Source organism: Triticum urartu, chromosome 2A (genome assembly GCF_056163025.1).
Source record: "Triticum urartu cultivar PI428250 chromosome 2A, HENAU_Tu73, whole genome shotgun sequence".
Taxonomy (NCBI): Eukaryota; Viridiplantae; Streptophyta; class Magnoliopsida; order Poales; family Poaceae; genus Triticum; species Triticum urartu.
Window position 1 is genome coordinate 10,815,022 of NC_141874.1, and position 25,696 is coordinate 10,840,717.

A 25,696-nucleotide genomic window follows, 5' to 3' on the forward strand; every position below is an offset into this window, starting at 1 on the left:
GAGATAAGTGTTTGTGATGGGTACTTGGTGTGTTGACTTTTGTATAGACCTCCCCGGCAACGGCGCTAGAAATCCTTCTTGCTACCTCTTGAGCACTGCGTTGGTTTTCCCTTGAAGAGGAAAGGGTGATGCAGCAAAGTAGCGTAATTATTTCCCTCAGTTTTTGAGAACCAAGGTATCAATCCAGTAGGAGGCCACGCACGAGTCCCTCGCACCTACACAAACAAATAAATCCTCGCAACCAACGTGATAAGGGGTTGTCAATCCCTACACGGTCATTATGAGAGTGAGATCTGATAGATATGATAAGATAATATTTTTGGTATTTTTTCTGATAAACATGCAAAGTAAAATAAAAGGCAATAAAAATAACTAAGTGTTGGAAGATTAATATGATGGAAAATAGACCCGGAGGCCATAGGTTTCACTAGTGGCTACTCTCAAGAGCATAAGTATTCACGGTGGGTAAACAAATTACTGTTGAGCAATTGACAGAATTGAGCATAGTTATGAGAATATCTAGGTATGATCATGTATATAGGCATCACGTCCGAGACAAGTAGACCGACTCCTACCTGCATCTACTACTATTACTCCACACATCGACCGCTATCTAGCGTGCATCTAGAGTATTAAGTTCAAGAGAACAGAGTAACGCTTTAAGCAAGATGACATGATGTAGAGGGATAAACTCATGCAATATGATATAAAACCCATCTTGTTATCCTCGATGGCAACAATAAAATACGTGCCTTGCTGCCCCTACTGTCACTGGGAAAGGACACTGCAAGATTGAACCCAAAGCTAAGCACTTCTCCCATTGCAAGAAATATCAATCTAGTAGGCCAAACCAAACTGATAATTCAAAGAGACTTGCAAAGATAACCAATCATACATAAAAGAATCCAAAGAAGATTCAAATATTGTTCATAGATAAACTTGATCATAAACCCACAATTCATCGGTCTCAATAAACACACCGCAAAAGAAGATTACATCGAATAGATCTCCACAAGAGAGGGGGAGAACTTTGTATTGAGATCCAAAAAGAGAGAAGAAGCCATCTAGGTAATAACTATGGACCAGAAGGTCCGAGGTAAACTACTCACTCTTCATCGGAAGGGCTATGGTGTTGATGTAGAAGCCTTCCGTGATCGATGCCTCCTCCGGCGAAGCTCCAGAAAAGGCCCCAAGATGGGATCTCATGGATACAGAAAGTTACGGCGATGGAATTAGGGTTTTGGCTCCGTATCTGGTGGTTTGGGGGTACGTAGGTATATATAGGAGGAAGGAGTACGTCGGTGGAGCAACAGGGGGCCCACGAGGGTGGAGGGCGCGCTGCTACCTCTTGAGCACTGCATTGGATTTCCCCGAAGAGGAGAGGATGATGCAGCAAAGTAGCGTAAGTATTTCCCTCAGTTTTTGAGAACCAAGGTATCAATCCAGTAGGAGGCTACGGAAAATGTCCCTCGTACCTACACAAAAACAATAGCTCAACGCAACCAACGCGCTTAGGGGTTGTCAATCCCTTCACAGTCACTTACGAAAGTGAGATCTGATAGAGATGATAAATAATATTTTTGGTCTTTTGGTATAGAGATGCAAAGTGAAAAGTAAAAGGGCAAAGTAAAAAGTAAAGCAATAATAAAGTGATGGAGATTGATATGATGAGAAAGAGACCCGGGGGCCATAGGTTTCACTAGTGGCTTCTCTCAACAGCATAAGTATTCCACGGTGGGTGAACAAATTACTGTTGAGCAATTGACAGAATTAAGCATAGTTATGAGAATACCTAGGTATGATCATGTATGTAGGCATCACGTCCGAGACAAGTAGACTGACTCCTGCCTGCATCTACTACTATTACTCCACTCATCGACCGCTTTCCAGCATGCATCTAGAGTATTAAGTTAAAAACAGAGTAATGCCTTAAGCAAGATGACATGATGTAGAGGGATAGTTTCATGCAATATGATAAAACCCCATCTTGTTATCCTCGATGGCAACGATACAATACGTGCCTTGCTGCCCCTTCTATCACTGGGAAAGGACACCGCGAGATCGAACCCAAAGCTAAGCACTTCTCCCATGGCAAGAACAACCAATCTAGTAGGCCAAACCAAACTGATAGTTCGAAGAGACTTGCAAAGATAACCAATCATACATAAAAGAATTCAGATAAGATTCAAATATTATTCATAGATAGACTTGATCATAAACCCACAATTCATCGGTCTCAACAAACACACCGCAAAAAGAAGATTACATCGAATAGATCTCCACGAGAGAGGGAGAGAACATTGTATTGAGATCCAAAAAGAGAGAAGAAGCCATCTAGCTACTGACTATGGACCCGTAGGTCTGAAGTAAACTACTCACACTTCATCGGAGGGGCTTGGATGATGATGTAGAAGCCCTCCGTGATCGATGCCCCCTCCGGCCGAGCTCTGGAATAGGCCCCAAGATGGGATCTCGTGGATATAGAAAGTTGCGGTGGTGGAATTAGGTTTTTGGCTCTGTATCTGATCGTTTGGGGGTACGTGGATATGTATAGGAGGAAGAAGTACGTCGGTGGAGCAACAGGGGGCCCACGAGGGTGGGGGCGCGCCTGGGGGGCAGGCGCACCTCCCTACCTCATGGCCTCCTGTTAATTGGCTTGACGTAGGGTCCAAGTCTCCTGAGTTGTATTCGGTGAGAAAATCACGTTCCCAAAGGTTTCATTCCGTTTGGACTCCGTTTGATATTCCTTTTCTTCGAAACCCTAAAACAGGCAAAAAACAGCAATTCTGGGCTGGGCCTCCGGTTAATAGGTTAGTCCCAAAAATAATATAAAAGTGGATAATAAAGCCCAATAATGTCCAAAACAGTATATAATATAGCATGGAGCAATCAAAAATTATAGATACGTTGGAGACGTATCACGCGCCTGGGGGGGGGGGGTAGGTGATACGTCTCCAACGTATCTATAATTTTTGATTGTTCCATGCTATTATATTATCAACCATGGATGATTTATATGCATTTATATGCTATTTTATATGATTTTTGGGACTAACCTACTAACCCAGAGCCCAGTGTCAGTTTATGTTTTTACCTTGTTTTAGGGTTTCGAAGAAAATGAAAATCAAATGGAGTCCAATTGACCTGAAACTTCACAGAACTCATTTTTGGAAGGAAAGAAGCCCAGAAGACTTGAAGTGCACGTATGGGAAGCTTGGAGGAGGCCACGAGGTAGGAGGGCGCGCCCACCCCCCTAGAGCGCACCCTCCACCCTCGTGGGCCCCTCGTGAACCCCCTGACATACTTCTTCTGCCTATATATCTCCATATACCCTAAAAACATCGGGGAGTACAATAGATCAGGAGTTCCGCTGCCAGAAGCCTCCGTAGCCACCGAAAACCAATCTAGACCCGTTCCGGCACCCTGCCGGAGGGGGAATCCCTCTCCGGTGGCAATCTTCATCATCCCGGTGCTCTCCATGACAAGGAGGGAGTAGTTCTCCCTCGGGGCTGAGGGTATGTACCAGTAGCTATGTGTTTGATCTCTCTCTCTCTCTCGTGTTCTTGAGGTGATACGATCTTGATGTATTGCGAGCTTTGCTATTATATTTGGATCCTATGATGTTTCTTCCCCCCTCTACTCTCTTGTAATGAATTGGGTTTCCCCTTTGAAGTTATCTTATCGGATTGAGTCTTTGAAGATTTGAGAACACTTGATGTATGTCTTGCTGTGCTTATCTGTGGTGACAATGGGGTACCTCGTGATTCACTTGATGTATGTTTTGGTGATCGACTTGCGCGTTCCGCCCATGAACCTATGCATAGGGGTTGGCACACGTTTTTGTCGTGATTCTCTGGTACAAACTTTGGGGCACTCTTTGAGGTTCTATGTGTTGGTTGAATAGATGAATCTGAGATTGTGTGATGCATATCGTATAATCATACCCACGGATACTTGAGGTGACATTGGAGTATCTAGGTGACATTAGGGTTTTGGTTGATTTGTGTCTTAAGGTGTTATTCTAGTACGAACTTTAGGGCTGTTTGTGACACTTATAGGAATGGCCCAACAGATTGATTAGAAAGAATAACTTTGAGGTGGTTTCGTACCCTACCATAATCTCTTCGTTTGTTCTCCACTATTAGTGACTTTGGAGTGAATCTTTGTTGCATGTTGAGGGATAGTTATATGATCCAATTATGTTATTATTGTTGAGAGGACTTGCACTAGTGAAAGTATGAACCCTAGGCCTTGTTTCAACGCATTGCAATACCGTTTATGCTCACTTTTATCATTAGTTACCTTGCTGTTTTTATAATTTCAGATTACAAATACCTTTATCTACTATCCATATTGCACTTGTATCACCATCTCTTCGCCGAACTAGTGCACCTATACAATTTACCATTGTATTGGGAGTGTTGGGGACACAAGAGACTCTTTGTTATTTGGTTGCAGGGTTGCTTGAGAGAGACCATCTTCATCCTACGCCTCCTGTGGATTGATAAACCTTAGGTCATCCACTTGAGGGAAATTTGCTACTGTCCTACAAACCTCTGCACTTGGAGGCCCAACAACGTCTACAAGAAGAAGTTTGTGTAGTAGAAATCAAGCTCTTTTCTGGCGCCGTTGCCGGGGAGGTTAGCGCTTGAAGGTATATCTTTAGATCTTGCAATCGAGTCTTTTAGTTTCTTGTTTCATCACTAGTTTAGTTTATAAAAAAATTACAATAAAAAATGGAATTGAGTTTGTCTCATACGCTTCATCTTTTTAATATCTTTCGTAAGTATGATGGAAGGGATAATTGTGCTCAAGTGCTAGAAGAAGAAATCTATAAAATGTTTGGCACTAAATATGTGAATGATGAGCATGATTGCAATGTTGTTAGTACGAATTATGATGATTGCACTAGTTATGATGAAAATGTCTCCTATAAACATGTCAATTTTTGTGGAGTACATTGGGTTTGTAAGTACACACCAAATAGAGAAGATAGATATTGCAAGAGGCATAAGTACTTAGAAACTAAATTGTTGCAAGAAAGTCTTGATGATTGTGCTGAAAAATTCAATATTTTTCGCGCCCCTTATGAACTTTGCAATGAACATGGTCATTTAAATCTCCAATGCCAATTGTTTCATGACCGAATCGTATCCAAAAATTGTGATAATTTGATTACCCTTGAGCATCATAAAGAGCTTAGTCTTCTTTTGGGGTATGAGGAAATGAAACGCATAACTGAGGGTATTCCAAATCCTTATATTGTGCGGTGAATTGTATTGAAAATCCTTATATTACCAACTACATAGAGAAAAGAAAACAAATAGAAGATGAAGGGAATACTAGTGAAAGGGAAGAGATTTCCCAATACCCTCCTATTATTTCTTATGGTGAATCAGGTAACGAGGAAGAGCCTCCTATTCAGCCAATCTCATTAATAAGGAGCTCCAAAAAGAGGATTGAAGCCACACATGATGTGGTGAAGAAGAAGAAAATAGAAAGGAAGAGAGGTAAAAAGATATCTCTCCCAAATAATGCTGCTCCTATTACTATTGTGCCTCATGAAAATATAATTGTGGAAGATAATGATACTTCTTATGATCTTGAAAATCTTTTTGGCAATTGCTTGGAAGAATATGATAATTGCTATACTATTGGTGCTATCCATTCTATTAATGATGAGAGTGATTATGCTTATGATATGAAAAGGCCCAAGCTTAGGGATGCTATGTTTGATGAAGATGATGTTTTTGAGAATATATTTGCTGCAATTAATGTTTGTCCCAAGCTTGGGGATGCTATGTTTAATGAATATGGTATTTTTAGTCTCCCAAGTATTGATATTCAAATTTATAATGATGATAGCATGCCTCCTACTTATCATGATTATATTGTTGAAAGTGGATTTGGAGAGATCATGACTTTATTTAGTAATGATTCCACTATCTTGGAAGAGGTTTCAATTGATTATGATGAGAACAAAGTTGCTACTTATGATGATTATTGTGATGAAACTTATGCTATAAAAATTAGTGATGATTATATTTATAAAACTTGTCATGATTATGATTACCATTTTTCTGAATATTACTCTTTTAATGTGGAAACAATTTATAGTATTCAAGTCTCTTATGATACTCCCACTATCCCGAATGAGAAGAATTTTGCTTATGTGGAAGAGTAATAAAATTTCTATGCTTGTAGATCATGAAAAGAATACTTTAGGTGCTGGTTATATTGTTGAATTCATTCATTATGCTACTGAAAATTATTATGAGGGAGGAACATATGCTTGTAGGAATTGCAATAATATCAAGTTTCCTCTCTATTTGCTTAAAGTTTTGAAGTTATGCTTGTTTTGCCCTCCTATGCTAGTTGATTATTGTTCCCACAAGTTATTTGCTCACAAAATCCCTATGCATAGGAAGTGGGTTAGACTTAAATGTGCTAGTCATATTCTTCATGATACTCTCTTTATGTTTCAATTTTTATCTTTTATGTGAGCATCATTGAAATCATCATGCCTAGCCTAGGGGCGTAAAACGATAGCGCTTGTTGGGAGGTAACCCAACTTTATTTTTATTACTTGTTTTTTGTTCCTGTTTAGTAATAAATAATTCATCTAGCCTCTGTTTATATGTGGTTTTATGCTTTTAATTAGTGTTTGTGCCAAGTAGAACCTTTGGGAAGACTTGGCGAAAGTCTTTGCGATCATGCTGTAAAAAAACAGAGACTTTAGCGCTCACAAGAATTGCTGCCATTTTTATTTGGAGAGTGATATTTAGTTAATTCGTTTTGCAGATGATTAATAGATAAATTCCTCAGGTCCGGCAATTTATTTGAGAATTTTATGAGTTTCAGAAGTATACGTTTGATTCAGATTACTACAGACTATTCTGTTTTTGACAGATTCTGTTTTTCGTGTGTTGTTTGCTTAGTTTGATGAATCTATGGCTAGTAAAAGAGTTTATAAACCATAGAGAATTTGGAATACAGTAGGTTTAACACCAATATAAATAAAGAATGAGTTCATTACAGTACCTTGAAGTGGTGTTTTGTTTTCTTTCGCTAACGGAGCTTACGAGTTTTCTGTTAAGTTTTGTGTTGTGAAGTTTTCAAGTTTTGGGTAAAGATTCGATGGACTATGGAATAAGGAGTGGCACGAGCCTAAGCTTGGGGATGCCCAAGGCACCCCAAGGTAATATTCAAGGACAACCAAGATTCTAAGCTTGGGGATGCCCCGGGAGGCATCCCCTCTTTCGTCTTCGTTCATCGGTAACTTTACTTGGAGCTATATTTTTATTCGCCACATGATATGTGTTTTGCTTGGAGCATCATTTTGTTTTATTTAGTTTTTCTTTCTGTTTGAATAAAATACCAAGATCTTAAATTATTAAATGTTAGAGAGTCTTCACATAGCTGCATAATTATTCGACTACTCATTGATCTTCACTTATATCTTTCGGAGTAGTTTTTTGTTGCTCTAGTGCTTCACTTATATCTTTTTAGATCATGGTGGTAGTTTTATTTTGAAGAAATAGATGAACTCTCATGCTTCACTTATATCATTTTGAGATTCTCTAAACAGCATGGTAGTTTGCTTTGGTTATGAATTTAGTCCTAATATGATGGGCATCCAAGAGGGATATAATAAAAACTTTCATATAAAGTGCTTTGAATACTAAGAGAAGTTTGATACTTGATAATTGTTTTGAGATATGGAGATGGTGATATTAGAGTCATGATAGTTGAGTAGTTGTGAATTTGAGAAATACTTGTATTGAAGTTTGTGATTCCCGTAGCATGCACGTATGGTGAACCGTTGTGTGATGAAGTCAGAGCATAATTTATTTATTGATTGTCTTCCTTATGAGTGGCGGTCAAGGACCAGCGATGGTCTTTTCCTACCAATCTATCCCCCTAGGAGCATGCGCGTAATACTTTGTTTCGATAACTAATATATTTTTGCAATAATTATGTGAGTTCTTTATGACTAATGTTGAGTCCATGGATTATACGCATTCTCACCCTTCCACCATTGCTAGCCTCTCTAATACCATGCACCTTTCGCCGGTATCATAAACCCACCATATATCTTCCTCAAAACAGCCACCATACCTACCTATTATAGCATTTCCATAGCCATTCCGAAATATATTGCCATGCAACTTTCCACTGTTCCGTTTATTATGACACGCTTCATCATTGTCATATTGCTTTGCATGATCATGTAGTTGACATCGTATTTGTGGCAAAGCCACCATTCATAATTTTTCATACATGTCACTCATGAGTCATTGCACATCCCGGTACACAGCCGGAGGCATTCATATAGAGTCATATCTTGTTCTAAGTATCGAGTTGTAATTCTTGAGTTGTAAGTAAATAAAAATGTGATGATCATCATTATTAGAGCATTGCCCCAGTGAGGAAAGGATGATGGAGACTATGATTCCCCCATAAGTCGGGATGAGACTCCGGACGAAAATAAATAAATAAAAGAGGCCAAAGAAGCCCAAATAAAAAAGAAAAAAAAAAGAGGCCATAAAAAAAGAAAGGCCCAAATAAAAATATAAAAAAAATTAAAAAATGAGAGAAAAAGAGAGAAGGGGCAATGCTACTATCCTTTTACCACACTTGTGCTTCAAAGTAGCACCATGATCTTCATGATAGAGAGTCTCCTATGTTGTCACTTTCATATACTAGTGGAAATCTTTCATTATAGAACTTGGCTTCTATATTCCAATGATGGGCTTCCTCAAAATGCCCTAGGTCTTCGTGAGCAAGCAAGTTGGATGCACACCCACTTAGTTTTTTTTGAGCTTTCATACACTTATTGCTCTAGTGCATCCGTTGCATGGCAATCCCTACTGACTCACATTGATATCTATTGATGGGCATCTCCATAGCCCGTTGATACGCCTAGTTGATGTGAGACTATCTTCTCCCTTTTTGTCTTCTCCACAACCACCATTCTATTCCACCTATAGTGCTATGTTCATGGCTCACGCTCATGTATTGCGTGAACATTGAAAAAGTTTGAGAACATCGAAAGTATGAAACAATTGCTTGGCTTGTCATCGGGGTTGTGCATGATTTAAATATTTTGTGTGGTGAAGATGGAGCATAGCCAGACTATATGATTTTGTAGGGATAGCTTTCTTTGGCCATGTTATTTTGAGAAGACATGATTGCTTAGTTAGTATGCTTGAAGTATTATCGTTTTCATGTCAATATTAAACTTTTGTCTTGAATCTTATGGATCTGAATATTCTTGCCACAATAAAGAGAATTACATGGATGAATATGTTAGGTAGCATTCCACATCAAAAAATTTCTTTTTATCATTTACCTACTCGAGGACGAGCAGGAATTAAGCTTGGGGATGCTGATACGTCTCCAACGTATCTATAATTTTTGATTGTTACATGCTATTATATTATCAACCTTGGATGTTTTATATGCATTTATATGTTATTTTATATGATTTTTGGGACTAACCTATTAAACCAAAGCCCAGTGTCAGTTTCTGTTTTTACATTGTTTTAGCGTTTCGAAGAAAAGGAAAATCAAACGGAGTCCAATTAACCTAAAACTTCACGGAACTCATTTTTGGAAGGAAAGAAGCCCAGAAGACTTGAAGTGCACATAAGGGAAGCTTCAAGGAGGCCACGAGGAAGGAGAGCGCGCCCTCCACCCTCGTGGGCCCCTCGTGGCCCTCCTGAGGTACTTCTTCCGCCTATATATCTCCATATACCCTAAAAACATCGGGGAGCACAATAGATCGGGAGTTCCACCGCTAGAAGCCTCCGTAGCCACCGAAAACCAATCTAGACCCGTTCCAGCACCCTGCCGGAGGGGGAATCCCTCTCCGGTGGCTATCTTGATCATCCCGATGCTCTCCATGACGAGGAGGGAGTAGTTCTCCCTCGGGGCTGAGGGTATGTACCAGTAGCTATGTGTTTGATCTCTCTCTCCCTCCCTCTCTCTCTCGTGTTCTTGAGGTGATACGATCTTGATGTATCGCGAGCTTTGCTATTATATTTGGATCCTATGATGTTTCTTCCCCCCTCTACTCTCTTGTAATGAATTGGGTTTTCCCTTTGAAGTTATCTTATCGGATTGAGTCTTTAAAGATTTGAGAACACTTGATGTATGTCTTGTCGTGCGTATCTGTGGTGACAATGGGATACCGCGTGATTCACTTGATGTATGTTTTGGTGATCAACTTGCGGGTTCCGCCGATGAACCTATGCATAGGGGTTGGCACAGGTTTTCGCCGTGATTCTCCGGTAGAAACTTTGGGGCACTCTTTGAGGTTCTATGTGTTGGTTGAATAGATGAATCTGAGATTGTGTGATGCATATCGTATAATCATATCCATGGATACTTGAGGTGACATTGGAGTATCTAGGTGACGTTAGGGTTTTGGTTGATTTGTGTTTTAAGGTGTTATTCTAGTACGAACTTTAGGGCTGTTTGTGACACTTATAGGAATGGCCCAACGGATTGATTAGAAAGAATAACTTTGAGGTGGTTTCGTACCCTACCATAATCTCTTCGTTTGTTCTCCGCTATTAGTGACTTTGGAGTGACTCTTTGTTGCATGTTGAGGGATAGTTATATGATCCAATTATGTTATTATTATTGAAAGGACTTGCACTAGTGAAAGTATGAACCCTAGGCCTTGTTTCAACGCATTGAATACCGTTTATGCTCACTTTTATCATTAGTCATCTTGCTGTTTTTATAATTTCAGATTACAAATACCTTTATCTACTATCCATATTGCACTTGTATCACCATCTCTTCGCCGAACTAGTGCACCTATACAATTTACCATTGTATTGGGAGTGTTGGGGACACAAGAGACTCTTTGTTATTTGGTTGCAGGGTTGCTTGAGAGAGACCATCTTCATCCTACGCCTCCTGTGGATTGATAAACCTTAGGTCATCCACTTGAGGGAAATTTGCTACTGTCCTACAAACCTCTGCACTTGGAGGCCCAACAACGTCTGCAAGAAGAAGGTTGTATAGTAGACATCAGTAGGCGCACCCCCCACCTCGTGGCCTCCTGGTTGATGTCTTGACGTAGGGTCCAAGTCTTCTGGATCACGTTCGTTCCAAAAATCACGTTTCCGAAAGTTTCATTCCGTTTGGACTCCGTTTGATATTTTTTTTCTGCGAAACTCTAAAATAGGCAAAAAAACAATAATTTTGGGTTGGGCCTCCAATTAATAGGTTAGTCCTAAAAATAATATAAAAGTGTATAATAAAGCCCAGTAATATTCAAAACAGAATATAATATAGCATGAAACAATAAAAAATTATAGATACGTTGGAGACATATCAACGCCTTCTCCTCTGCTAGGGCAATTCCTCGATTCAGCCACACGGGTGTTGTCTCCGGCAGGGCGGAGGGACTCACCGGCAGTCGTGGGATCCCCGAGATCTGAAGTGGAGCAGGAGCCGTGGTCAGGGCCGATCTCTACGGACGTTCAAACTCGAGCTGCGTCTCCGGGGAACAGGCACATGCATGCAACGTTGGAGCCGGGCCTGGGGTTTTCTTGGGCCTTTCTTCGTAAAAGGACGTGGGCTCTTTGGAATAAACCTACGCATCATAGATCGATCAGCTCCACGCCTCCGACTGCAGCGTCGTCGTCCTCGTCTGCTGTCCAAGGTGCTTCGATCGTCACCGCTAGGTCATCGTTCCCCTTGCCGAGGCCGCATACGTCTCCAACACCACCTCCTGGCGCCGAGGTTGCCCGTTCCTACGCGGAAGTTGCGGCGGCGCATCAGAACCCCATGGCGAGTGTGCCTCCTCCAGTATGGCGCCGCTGTATCGGGAGGGACGAACCCTCATCCCTCTCCGGTCGTGGGGGGGACCTCCACTCCCTCATGCCCTCCGGCTCAGGCGCCGGGCTTCTCCGGCCCACCTCTTCATCAACGAGGACCGGCGCCGGTCTACAGTTACGGTGTGAACCAGGCTCCCGGCTATGGCCATGCCGGGCACTTGACCTGCCACTATGTATGGGGCTTCGCCGCCCGGGGTGTCCGTCCCTTCGCTGTTCTATCCAGGAGGGATTGCGGCACAACCGGTCCAGAAATGCAAAAAGAAGAAGAAGCCGCAACAGCAGCAGCAATATGTCGGGGAATCTTTTCAACATGGTTTTCACCCTCCCTCTCAGCACATGCAGGTTCAGCAACATTTTCTGCATCAACCTATTCAACAGCAACATGTGAATTTGTATGAGCAGAGGCAATTGCAGTAGTCTGTGAAGCCACAGAACACTCAGGTGCCACAGGGGCCTACTACTGTCGGTGTCCCTCCTCAGGGGGGCCCCCATGTCTGTTGTGCAGGTGGATCCTACAGTGACCAAGAGCAAGGGTAAGAAAGGGGTCTGATGCTGAAAGTGTGCGGTGGATACACATGCCGCGAAGGATTGCACGGTCCAACATTACTGCTATATTTGTGACAACATTGCTCATCCAACATTGCAGTGCCCGGTTCTAAAACTCCCCAAGCCCAATGATTTTGTCTCAGGAGTGGGTGCTGAGGAGACTTACTTCCCCCAGCTGCCAAACAGAGTGGTGAAGGATCACTTGGCGCCGACACAGTCTCCGATCGCCAGAGTTCAGGTCAGTGGGTTGATGGTACCAGCTAGTGTTGTCGAGAGTCAGATTGCTAGGACATGTCCGGTACATGACCAGTGGAAGTGGGAGGCTATTCAAGACGGGGCCGATACTTACCTTGTTAGCTTTCCGTCTTTCGAGGATTTGGATAGGATTGATGGAATTCAGATGAATGTGCCGTCAGTGAATGCCCAGGTGACTGTCACCGCCTGGAGGACGCAGGAGGTCCCTCATAAGCTCGAGCTTCACCAGATTTGGCTCCATGTTGAGGGCGTTCCTCACACGGTGCGCCATTTTTGGGGTCTTTGGGCCATTGGTACTTTGATGGGCAAGACCTTAGATGTAGATCTCATTAGCCTAAGACGCCGTGGTAGTCCAGATTCTTGTGGCTATGACCAATTCTCAGATTTTGTCTAAGGACAAGGACGATGCTGGGCCATTTGTTGCTACAGATGCACTGGTTAAGCTCAAGGGTTACGCTTTCACATTCAGCAGGGAGTTGGCTGCATACATTCCAGACCCCGACTTTGTCCCGTTTATTTTGAGACGCAAGAGTGATGATGCTGACGATGACAGCGGCGCCAAGGAGAAGGAAGATGAGATGGACACCTCGGAGCACACCGGGAACCCATCCAGCCATCCGTCTTCTAGTTCCGTTCCGGCAAATAACAGCCATGTGACTCAAGTGCAACGACGGGTAATGTCGAGTGTGGGCTCTGGAAGTGTGGTGGGAGGTGGTTCAATGCTTATAGCGGTCAGCCCATTTAACCCCTCGCCGCAAATGCGGAGAGGCAAGGAGCTTGTCGCGGAACTTCGAGTCAACTCCACTTTACATGGATGTCTCGAAAGGTTCCTGCCGGTTATGCGACAGGAGTCGTCCTCGCCAGGGGCTGTGGTTTCATCTCGTCCATCGTCGACTTCTCCAACAGCACCGTCTTCGCCACCTCCACTCCAGTCGGTGCTGGCCACCGGCGGCTTGGCGGGACGCCCGGACTCTCCTTCGGTTGAGGTGGTGCCACAGCCACAGTCTGACACGGCGCAGTCCAAGCCGGCGGTGTCCAAGCCGGTGCAGGCAGCCGCAGGCTCAAACGGGTGCCCTGTAGCGGTGCCTTTGAAGACCGGGCATCCAGTGGCTCGGGTAGAGCAAGCCCAGCATGCAGCTCAGATCGAGCTGTGCATGCATGCTATGGGTGTGTTGGGACAAGAAGCGGTGGGCTCGTGTGTGCAGCCATGCAGCGCTGTACACACGGCTCCTCTCCGGTCTCAGTCGATGCTAGCGTCCATGAATGTTCTTCTTCAGATGGAGCCGAACGAGTCTGCCTCATCCATGCTCGCTCCTCCTGTGGCCATGTGTCCAGTCACGCCATCGTCTGCGGCGGCGTCGCATGTACAGGTGGTTGCGACCCTCAACCTTCCCTCCGGCGGAGATTCTGGCGCGACATTCTTCATCAGGTGTGACGAGCAGTAGCCGCCATGCAGTGGCTGACGATGGAAGGACGGACACTGATGAGGATTCATTGGCAAAGGCTATGCGGCGTAAAGCAGTGCAGAACCTCGACAATCAAGATACTTCTTCATCACCTAAATCATTTTTATCTTTTTCTACTACATCCATCATTTCTAAATTGAGTAATGTGGGTGTTAGTCTAGGAAATAATGAGAATGATATTTCTGTTTCTGCTAACGCTTTGAGACAGTTGGAATATGACCGATTAAAGGTTACTCCACGAGTTTCTAGCAAATCTTTTTTCTCACATCTAGATGAGGAGGACCTGCATGCCACATCAGATGGTCAGCTACTCGCTCATGTAGTAGGGGAGGTTTCAGATGTGGGCTTGGAGGAACCCGGTCTTAGCTCATTGATTGAGCTTACAGCTTTCGGTCGTAAATCCAAATCTAGTTGTTCAAAAAAAAGTCATAAACCCTCTAAGAGGGCAAAATTTTATAGATCTCCTATTGTTTCCCGATGAATGGCATGTTCTTTAATAGCAGAGGTCTTGGTGACTTGGCTAAACATCTATTCATAGTGGAGTGTAATAGGGAGTACAATTTAGACTTTTTGGCTTTGTCTGAAACGGGGAGACGTGATTTCTCAGTAAGTCTGCTTAACCGCTTATCTGGCAGGATAGACTATAATTGGATTTCACGGCCACCTCGAGGTCGTTCTGGGGGCATTTTACTTGGCATTAACACAGAGACTATGGATGTTTTGGCTAGTTTGGATGGAGAGTTTCATATTAAACTCCATATCCGAAACAAAGTTGACAACTTCACATGGACCCTCGTCGCCGTGTATGAGGCAGCCCAGAATGAGCTCAAGGCCGTTTTTCTCTGTGCACTGGTTAATCTAGCGAAAGATATCCCTACCCCATTCTTATTGGCGGGGATTTTAATTTGCTACGATTTCCAAATGAGAAAAGCCGAGGTATGTTTGATAATCATTGGCCTTTCCTTTTCAACGCTGTCATAGACAGTCTAGATTTGCGAGAGGTTTCCATGATTGGAAGACAATTCACTTGGGCAAATAGTCTTCCAGAGCCGACATATGAGAAATTAGATCGTGTTTTAATGGATACCGACTAGGAATCCAAATTTCCAATGGTTTCTGTTCGTGCTCTGCCTCGTATAGAGGCTATCTCAGACCATGCACCCATCCTCTTAACCACTGGATTACCTCGACCACAACACAGACACAAGTTCAAGTTTGAACTGGGTTGGTTGCATCGAGATGTGGGATGAACCGGTTGCCGGGCTTACCCCAATACACATATGGAACAGCAAAATATGTCCATTACGTAAGTTCCTTGGTGGATGGGTTAGGCACACTGCGGGTATCCTAAAAAAGGAGAAGCTTCGTCTTTCATCTATTATTGATGATTTAGAATCTCTGGCAGAGATTAGACCTCTCTCTGACCTTGAAATAGAGATCAAGAGTCAATCAAATGCCCAGTCAGCTCGCATGTTGTGCGAGGAGGAACTCAAGTGTTACCAACATTCAAACTCTCAGTTTATCCTGAAAGGTGATTCGAATACGAGATTTTTTCATGGTGTCGCCAATGGTAGACATCGGAAGAAACTTATTCATTCCCTACAACAGGAGGATGGCACGATTGAAGGGCATGAGCAACTTAAGTCCTATATTGCTAGTTATTATAAAAATCTATTTGGAACCCCTGAGGAAGGAAACTTCTCAATGGATGAATCTTAAACAGATGATATCCCCTAGGTTTCTGATGCGGAAAATAGCCTTCTAACAGCTCTGTTTTCTGAGGAGGAACTTAGAAAGGCAGTTTTCCTAATGGAGCATAACAAAGCACCGGGTCCAGATGGTTTTCCCGCCGAGTTATACCAGAACTTTTGGGAGGTCATCAAACAGGATCTCCTACTCTTGTTTAGATGCCTTCACGCTGGCCAACTAGAATTGTTTCGCTTAAACTTCGGTGAAATTATTTTATTACCTAAGGTTAATGAGCCTGAAAGGATACAACAGTATCGTCCAATTTGCCTCCTTAATGTTAGTTTTAAAATATTCACTAAAGTAGCAACGATTAGACTAAATCTGGTTGCTGAACATGTGGTTCGCCCTTCTCAAACTGCTTTCATGCAAGGCAGAAACATCCTAGATGGGGTTGTTTTCCTTCACGAAACAGTTCACGAATTGCATCAGAAAAAAACTGAATGGGGTGGTTCTTAAAATCGACTTTGAAAAAGCTTATGACAAAGTCAAGTGGTCTTTTCTTCAACAAACTCTCAGAATGAAAGGTTTTTCTGCAGAGTGGCGCGCAATGATCCATAGTTTCATGGCTGAAGGTAGTGTTGCCATTAAAGTCCATGATGACATTGGCAACTATTTCCAAACGAAGAAAGGATTGCGACAAGGTGACCCAGTATCACCCATGCTATTCAATATAGTGGTTGATATGTTAGCGGTCGTGATTGAGCGTGCCAAGCTTGATGGCCAAATTGATGGGGTAGTGAGTCATCTAGTGGATGGTGGCCTCTCTATCCTCCAAGTTGCTGACGATACGATTCTCTTTATGGATCATGACCTCGAGAAAGCAAGAAATCTGAAATTAATTTTATCAGCATTCGAGCAACTCTCAGGGCGTAAGATCAATTTCCATAAAAGTGAACTGTTTTGTTTCGGCGAGGCTCAAGACGAGGCCCATCTATATACTGACCTGTTCGGATGCGGATTGGGCCAGTTTCCGATCACTTATTTGGGGATACCGATACATTATCAGAGACTCACAAATGCTGAATGGAAACACGTCGGGGAGAGACTACAAAAAAGACTTAGCAGTTGGAAAGGTAAATTGCTATCTCTGGGAGGAAGGTTGGTCCTCATAAATTCAGTACTAAGTAACATGGTACTATATATGATTTCCTTCTTCCAATTGCCGAAAGGAGTATTACATAGATTGGATTACTTCCGATCGAGATTCTTTTAGCAAGGAGATAGCGAGAGAAAGAAATATTGACTGGCTAAATGGAGTGTGGTTTGCCGTCCCAAGGATCAAGGTGGTTTGGGCATTCATGACCTTGAGGTTAAGAATAGGGCCCTCCTCGGCAAATGGTTGTTTAAGTTGTTGACGGAAGATGATGTATGGCAAACCCTCCTAAGGAGAAAATATGTGGGTTCTAAGGCGGTATCCCAAGTATACTGGAAGCCTAGGGACTCTCATTTTTGGGCCGGACTAATGGCAACGAAGAAATATTTCTTTCACTATGGTTCCTTCTCAATTAAGGACGGCTCGGAAATTAGATTCTGGGAGGATAAGTGGTTAGGTAATGCTACTCTCCAGGAACAATATCCAGCTCTATACAATATTGTGCGTCACAAGGGTGATACTATTGCCAAGGTTTTGGAATCATTTCCGCCAAATGTGACATTCAGAAGGGATTTAATTGGACGTAGACTCCAATTGTGGAACATACTACTCCAGCGGTTAACCACGGTACAGTTGTCACAAGGATCCGATGTCTTTCGTTGAAACCTACATGGGAATGGACAATTATCAATGGAATCTATGTATAAAGCTTTGGTACAGTCAGACGTGCCAATTGATAATAATAAGAAGATCTGCAAGATGAAGATACCTCTGAAGAATAAAATCTTTGCATGGTATCTTTGTCGCGGAGTCATTCTTACTAAGATAACCTTACTAAGAGGAATTGGCATGGAAGTACGCAATGTGTATTATGTCCGCATGATGAGACAATAAAACATTTGTTCTTCCAGTGTAAATTGGCTCGTTCTATATGGTCAATCATCCAGATAGCTTCTGGCCTGTATCCTCCGTGTAGTGTTGCTAATATATTTGGCAACTGGTTACAAGGGATTGATCACAGGTTTAGAATTCTTGTCAGGATGGGAGCGCTTGCCGTGATTTCGTCGCTTTGGCTATGTAGAAATGATAAGGTTTCTAACGATAAAAGTACTTCTCTTATGCAGGTTATCTACAGATGTGATGGGATGCTCCATTTATGGTCCTCTCTACAACGAGTGGAGAATCGAAACCTGTTTACGGAGCTGTGTACATGATAGGCTGCAGCGAGTGATACTTTTACTCAACATGGGTGGCAGCATGATCTTAGGATTGGGCCACCTATGCTTTAGGCGTCATACAAATTTCGTCTTTGTATTTCGCCTTCTTCTTTTATATTGGCTTGTCGTGAGGACTTTATTGGCTATGTGCATTTTAGTTATGCAGAGGCCGGGTGTAATGCTTAAACCTTTTAAGTAATAAAGCGCTCCTTTTCGATAAATGAGAGAACAAAGCACATTGATGTCAGATTTCATTATATTCGAGATGTTATTGCTGAAGGTGATTTGAAGGTATGCACGATAAGTACTCATGATAATCCTGCTGATATGATGACAAAGGTCGTTCCCACTAATAAGATTGAGCTTTGTTCAGGCTTAGTTGGTATTTCTCACTAGTCCTATGAATTTTGACGCACAAGGTGTTTATATTAATTTGGATGAAGTTTTTTACTTTCTTTAACTACTGGGGGGAATTTGGCTCAAATTGAAGATTGTTAAATTGTGATCCAAATTCTACTGTATTGAACTAGAAATAGTACAAACGGTTTGGACCTTTGCATTGGTTTCGACGCGTACGAGTACAACTCGTTTACTTGTCCTCTAGGGACTCTTATATATTGCCCCTCATATATACCTCATTTGGTCGCACCTAAAGACGGTATGTCGTCTCGTGCTTGTAATACTCCATCATATTGATTGCGCCTTTGTGCGTCCATGGTTTTCTCCCGCAAGGGTTTTCACGTAAAAGCCGTGTCTCTCGCGTCTCGTTTGATCTCGTTTTATCTAACAACATGTGGGTTTTCCAGCCACACAGCTGTAGAATATTACTCCCTCCGTTCCTAAATACCCCATTAGTACACTTTGTATTAACTTTAGTGCAAAGTTGTACTAAAATTGACACTTATTTTGGGACGGAGAAAATATAAGTGTTTTTAGCAATTTCAACATAGAGAGCAAAATAAATGAATCTATACATTACAATATATATATATATATATATATATATATATATATATATATATATATATAGTCTGTATTGAAATCTCTAGGAACGGAGGGATTAGTACCTATCAACTCTGCTTAACATTAACATCAGTCATTTTTTTGTTTCCGCGTCTGTCACACCAGGGAGCCATTCTCATGTGCTGCTTAAAAAATAATAATAACCCGACGACATGCCAGTGGTGGTCTCATGCTTACGTCAACATCCTTCTCCATTGTGCAACTCATAACCTGTTTACCACTATTTGTTTTCTGTTTTTACATACCGATGTCTAGTACTATCTTTCCAGAAGTTAGTGGTGGGGCAGAATGGAAGGATAGTAGCAGACTAAGTGTAAGTGTTTACTCTTTTAGTAGAATAGTGAGCTCGAATAATATAGATATACGTTTGCCCAAAGACCAGACCTTCAGAGCTGCATCTATGTAATTTGCCGGAATTTAGTCTATTTTGGGACAGCCCAATAACTATTTCAAAAATTCCTAAATAAATTCTAGAGGCCCACTTAGCCCCTTGTGCAAGACAAGGGATACTACTAACGTTTATTCCCATACTGCTAGTTTACACTACACCACAACACTGTTGTAATGGCATGTAAACTGCCGGGAGAAAGCACTATAAGCGGCAGACTATCTGCCGGGACAGTATTTCTCCCGGCAAATAGAACCGCCACGACAATGGCTGCCGGGGATTACTTGTCCCGGCAGATAAAATATTCCCGACAGTCCTCCTGCCCTAGCGCATTTATTTTCCAGCAGTTTCTTTCTCCCGGCAGACTCGTTTACTGACAGTCAAACTGCCAGGAGAAGTGTGTTCACCCGGCAGTATTTTTGCCGGTATGTAGATTTCACCACCTAATTATTCTAGACGTCCCCTGTGTGATATTATTTACTATGTTTCAAGCAATCAGTACATATCACACGTACAATTTATACATACTTCAATCAAAGTCACATGTATGTCTCATCCATACACTTCAATCAACAGAACCTTAAAACATCATTCGATAAATTAAACATAACGACCATAATATATATATATATATATATATATATATATATATATATATATATATATATATATATAAAGAGGTTGTACCTTAAAAGGTACAGTACATATATGTTTTAAAATGTGTGACACAACCAAAATGAGCAGAGTGGCTTAACAACCAGCAAAATGAGCGAAGCAAGTGTCCAGGTTTCACAAATTAAACAAGTATATTACATAGTCACTACAGCCACTATTGTAGTCTTCCAAATCTTCAGGAGCTTGAGAATCTTCCAAACCTTCATCGACTTGTGTACCTTTGGGAAATCTGCAAACAGATAGAATACTCAAAAGGGAGCTCTCATTTCAGAATTTAAATTAACATTGAAGTTAACATGCTAAAGTTTAACTGAAGGAACATGTAGAAAGAGCTGGAGATTAGTCATTCTTTGCATCTCCAGGTATAATATGACACATGTACAAAAGAATAAACCATACTAAAAAGTGGCAATTTTAACAAACAAAACTATGCGCCTATGCCTCGTGTAGTATACAGGAACACAAATATTGCTCATGTACAGCCAGGTAGTAGCGAACAAAGCATCAAGGAATCAATATTTCAGTAGCAAATTACCAAAAGAATCTGATTTCAGTAGCCCAGTTTTGCTTCAGGCCAATGGGATTCAGAGAGAAATATGTCATGAGTGCAAATAACTAATGTGCTCTGCTCTAGCTGGCCCGCCCAACCATTGGCTCGTAGCTCCGCCACTGAGTACAGTACAATAAAACGCCCGCTGGCAGCGTTGATATTTTGCACATAGCCCCTCAATGCTATGCTAGCAGAATTAGAAGCCTGTCTAACAGTACTTCTGCCCAAAAAAGAGAAGTATGCACAGGGATTAACATATACAGGATACTGCAAAAAGAACAGTTGCAGTTCTATTAAAATCTTGGCCGTCCAAATATGTAGGCATGTTTGAGTCAGAGGCAGCAAAAATAATCATCAAAAGACAACTCGTGTGCGTTCAAATATGCAGGCACGTTTGAACAGACTTTTTTCTTTTCTTTTGACATCACGTTTGAATAGGACATATGCATGTTTTAACAGGATTATGCAGTCTCTACTAAAAAATATTAGCTGAACGGGATGGCTCAGCCTCCATCAGGATTATTTTGTACGAGGTACAGCCGTACAGGATAGTTGCGGGGTTCTATTTGCAATTTGTACAGTTTTTCATCCGACAACACACATTCTCTATCCAACTCTTGTCCATTCTTGACCAGTTTCACTAAAATTGCCTAACATGCGAAAGAAATTATACTTCTATTAAGGAAAAAATCTAGTAACAAAATGCATATCATCAATATCTAGAACAGGTAACAAGAAATACAATACGAAGAAGAAATGCCATCACACAGCAGAATATAATTAATTGAAACATGTAATTTCAGAAAATACAAATACCAAAATAGCAGTAAGAATGCCATCATCTATATCATAGAAGCATAGCACATGTTTTGTCCACATCTCGTATTTCGCAAAACACAAACAAAGATGGTACTAACTTGGGGCATTAACTAAACAAACAAAGACTTATATAACTAGCTTTCTTTCATCTCAAATTAAAATGAACTCCAAAGCTCAACTAAACAACTTAGGTAGGTGTCAAAAAATATAATTAAGGTATGCACTTGTTAATCAGCAATGGTCCATGTTCTTTGGTCTGAAGGGCAACTAACAGTAGCAGCGTTCATTTTTAGACAAGCAAATAACCTTCAAACGTGTTTGGCTCATGGTTTTTTTGCTGTTATTAGATCAAAACAATTAAAAATTGGTGCTTTGTTCTAACTGACGGAATAGTTTAGTGCTGCTACTTATCAATATTATTACACTTCTACACATTGCGTATACCTGCACATTCAGAACAAAAGAAGGCACAGGAATTGCTACGAAACCTCACCAGTCAAATGAAGTACAAGAGGCAATCGATGTTCAGCAGGCAGAGCTGCTCGCTGGAGAGGAGGGCCAACGTGAGGTCTGCTGCTTCAGGGGCTTGTGGAGTAGGTGCCTGCTCGCTGGAGAGGAGGCCAACGGCAGTCTGTTGCTTCAGGGGCATGTGGAGGAGGCGGAGCCGTGACTTGGTGCTCGGTGATGAAGCCTGCTCGGGGAGGAAACGCGTGAGTCGGGGTTGCAGCTCTGGAGTGCGGCGACGACGACAGTGGTTGGCAGCGGCTTGTGGTCCAGTGGAGGGCGATGGATGGTTGGTGGCAGCGGCGGCGGTGGTTGGTCGGTTGGGGGCGGCGGCGGTGGATGGTTGCGAGCGGCGGCCGCGGTGGATGGTTGGGGGCGCAGCGGCTTGCGGTGGTGAGGGGTAGAGGAGCTGCGGCAGCGGTGGTTTGTTGGTTGGGAGCGGCGGCGGCGGTTGACGGTTGGGGGCGGCGGCGGCTTGCGGTGGTGAGGGGTGGAGGAGCTGCGGTGGTGAGGGGTGGAGGAGCAGAAGTGGGGGCGAGGGGCGGGAGCTACGCTGGAGGTGGCCTGAGCGCGGAAGGCGGCCGTGCGCCGGCCGGCGAGCTAGGTTTTGGCGGCGGCGGGGTCGATCTAGCTGGTGGATCGGGAGGGGATTGGGGATCTGGTGGAGTCTGGTCGTGGGGGAGGGCCGGCGCATCTAATTCACAATGGGCCTTTTTTTCGTGAAGTCGCGCACTTTTTTTCTCGCTGGCGCGCGCTAGCTAGGCCTTTTTTTCCGTTTCGCGCCAAAGACGGTCTCCGGCATGGGCCGGCAGATTATGGGCTGAGATTTAGTTCTTCCAGCAGATAGTGTGTTGTAAAGTGTACCGGCAGTCCTCATGCCGTTGTTGCTACAGTTCTCCCGGCAGTTAGGGTGCCTTAACATACTTCTAGCGGCGGTAAGAGATGTCCCGTTCCCCCTCGGCCAGGCCCATCGCAAGGAAAGCGAAAACCTAGATTTGCTTTATCGGGTATCAAACGGGAACTCCGAGCAAATAAAACACCATTGACACAAACTGTTCATGGGCGAAAAGTGAGTTGTTTAGGTCCTGGAGGGTTGACGGGGAGAACCGCAAGTTTTCGGAGCCGCAGACAAATTGCCCTTAGATAGGTTTTTCTCCCGGCAGTTAACTGCCCCCAATCAAGTGTTGTGGTGTAGTGTTAGTGGGAGTCGGACCTCCTTATAAGGGAGATTCTTTCTCCACTTGTATGAGCATGAGAACAAGAGGGACATCCACGCACGCTCCTCCTCCGCCGCCTGCCTCGCCACGCGACGCCACGCCCCGCCTCGTCACGACGCGCCGCGGGTTGCGGGAATGAGCCGACACACTAGAAAATCCTCTTCCTCTCGCCACAAAGTTCCTGAGCACTGCGCTGCTGCTACGATCTTCCCCATCCCGGCTTGTGGCATGCACCGCAGGTCGGGACAGTAGGCCTCCGAAACCGCACCTTTTGAGTCATGTATGGGAGAAGGTGATAAGGTTTTTGGGGAGCGCTTCGCACGACTACTGACTTCTTCGTCACGGACGCCCCGTACTCCGACGACTTCTTCCCCAACGTCGATGACCTCCTCGGCGAGATGCCTGGCGAGGAAACTGATCCCAAGTCCAGCGCTTCTGCTGCTGCTGCTGTCCTGTGCATGTTCTTCCTCTTTCTATTAGAGGTCCTGCTGCAGTTCCTCATTCTAGTGTTTACCCTAGATATGTTGGTCTCCATTTCATATATGCAACTTGCTATATTGTCTGCTCTAGATATGTTTACTTACAGTTCATATATGAAGATGATGTTTATCTTCTCTTTGTAAAATTGCATGACTTGTTTTATCACTACTATACTAGTCGTGCTTTATATTGTATTTCTGTTAATAAAATCATTCAGTAAATTGCTCATATTTCCAACAATCCAAAAACCTTATAATAGGCAATTTACCCCGAGTGGTTTTGCTGCTTCCATCAAATCTCCTATGTTTGAGGGTATCCACTGTAAGAGGTGGCGCGTGAGAGTAGTCTTATGGTTTCAAGCCATGAGTTGCTATGGCGCCACTCTTGGCAAACCTGAAGGAGAGCTTGATGCTCAACATGCATAAGCTTTTCAGAAAATGGATACTCTGTTTAATGCTGCTCTCTTGAGTGTTCTTGGTCAGAACATAGTTGATGCTTATGCGTCAATTGATAATGCAAAAGATATGTGGGATGCACTCGAGGCCAAGTTTGGGGTCTCGGATGCTGGCACTGAGCTGTACATCATGGAGCAATTCTATGATTACAGAATGACTGAAGAGCGCTCCCTGGTTGAGCAAGCTCATGAGATACAGTCACTTGCTAGAGAACTTGAGCACTTCAATTGTATGCTACATACAAGTTTGTTGCCGGAGGCATCATCACTAAGATTCCTCCTTCGTGGAGGAACGTTGCTACCTTACTGAAGCATAAGAGGCAGGAGCAAAGGACACACGTGCTCGAGGTATTGAGGGAGGATCTAGTGCCAATCTGGTACAGAAGAAGAACTTCCAGTCCCACAAGTTCAAGAACAAGGGCAAGTTTGACACGAACTTCAAGAAGAAGAATGACAAAAAGAAAGGTGTTTATCATTGGGCTCCTAGTTGCCCTAATCGCTATGACAAGCGTCATCCTAGGAAAGGCGGCAAGACCGCTAATGTTGTCATTGGAGACACTGACATGAAGGATGCTGGGTATGGTATATTTCCCACTATTCTTTTAGTATGTCATTCTCCCGATTGGTTGATTGATACGGGTGCTAATGTGCATGTATGCGGTGATATTTCCATGTTTTCGTCTTATCAGACCGCAAGGACTTCAACCATGCTCATGGGCAATAGTTCAAGTGCTTCTGTTCTGGTGTTGGCACGCTCGATCTAAAGTTTACTTAGGGGAAGATCGTGCGGCTGAAGAACATGCATTATGTCCCCTCCATCAATAAAAATCTTGTTAGCGGATCTCTTATGTGTAGAGATGGCTACAAGCTTGTCTTTGAGTCGAATAAATTTGTAATATCCAAGTATAGAACCTTTGTTGGTAAAGGCTATGAGTCAGGAGGCATGTTTTGTTTATCCTTATTAGACATTTGCAATAAAGTTGTTAATCATATTTGCAACAATAGTGAATCAAATGTGCGGCATTCAGTCTTTGTCATGTTAACTTTGGTAGCATGTCGCGACTAGCGAAGTTGAACTTAATCCCTAGTTTCACCACTGTCAAGGGATCCAAGTGTCAAGTGTGTGTGCAAGCTAAGCAACCTCGTAAGTCTCATGTGACTGCGGAAACGAGAAATCTTACACCATTAGAACTCATACATTCAGATCTATGTGAAATAAATGGTGTTTTGACAAAAGGTGGAAAGAAATATTTCATGACGTTAATTGAAGACTCCACTAGATACTGCCGTGTGTATCTTCTGTAATCTAAGGATGAGGCTTTGAACTTTTTCAAGATCTATAAAGCTGAAGTGGAAAACCAACTTGATCGGAAAATCAAGAGGCTTAGGTCCGACCGTGGTGGAG

At 42.9% G+C, this 25,696-nt stretch overlaps 1 long non-coding RNA gene and 1 pseudogene across 1 annotated transcript; one reads left to right on the forward strand and one right to left on the reverse strand.

Moving 5' to 3' along the window:
* The first annotated feature begins 12,345 nt into the window (after positions 1-12,345).
* Positions 12,346-14,101, forward strand: LOC147982847 (uncharacterized; annotated as a pseudogene).
* Positions 14,102-20,259: 6,158 nt separating this feature from the next.
* Positions 20,260-22,840, reverse strand: LOC125534732 (uncharacterized). The gene is made up of 2 exons (XR_015615525.1): positions 22,130-22,840; positions 20,260-20,496 (listed from the first exon to the last, which is right to left on the reverse strand). It is a non-coding gene; the product is annotated as an uncharacterized LOC125534732 (long non-coding RNA).
* Positions 22,841-25,696: the final 2,856 nt, after the last annotated feature.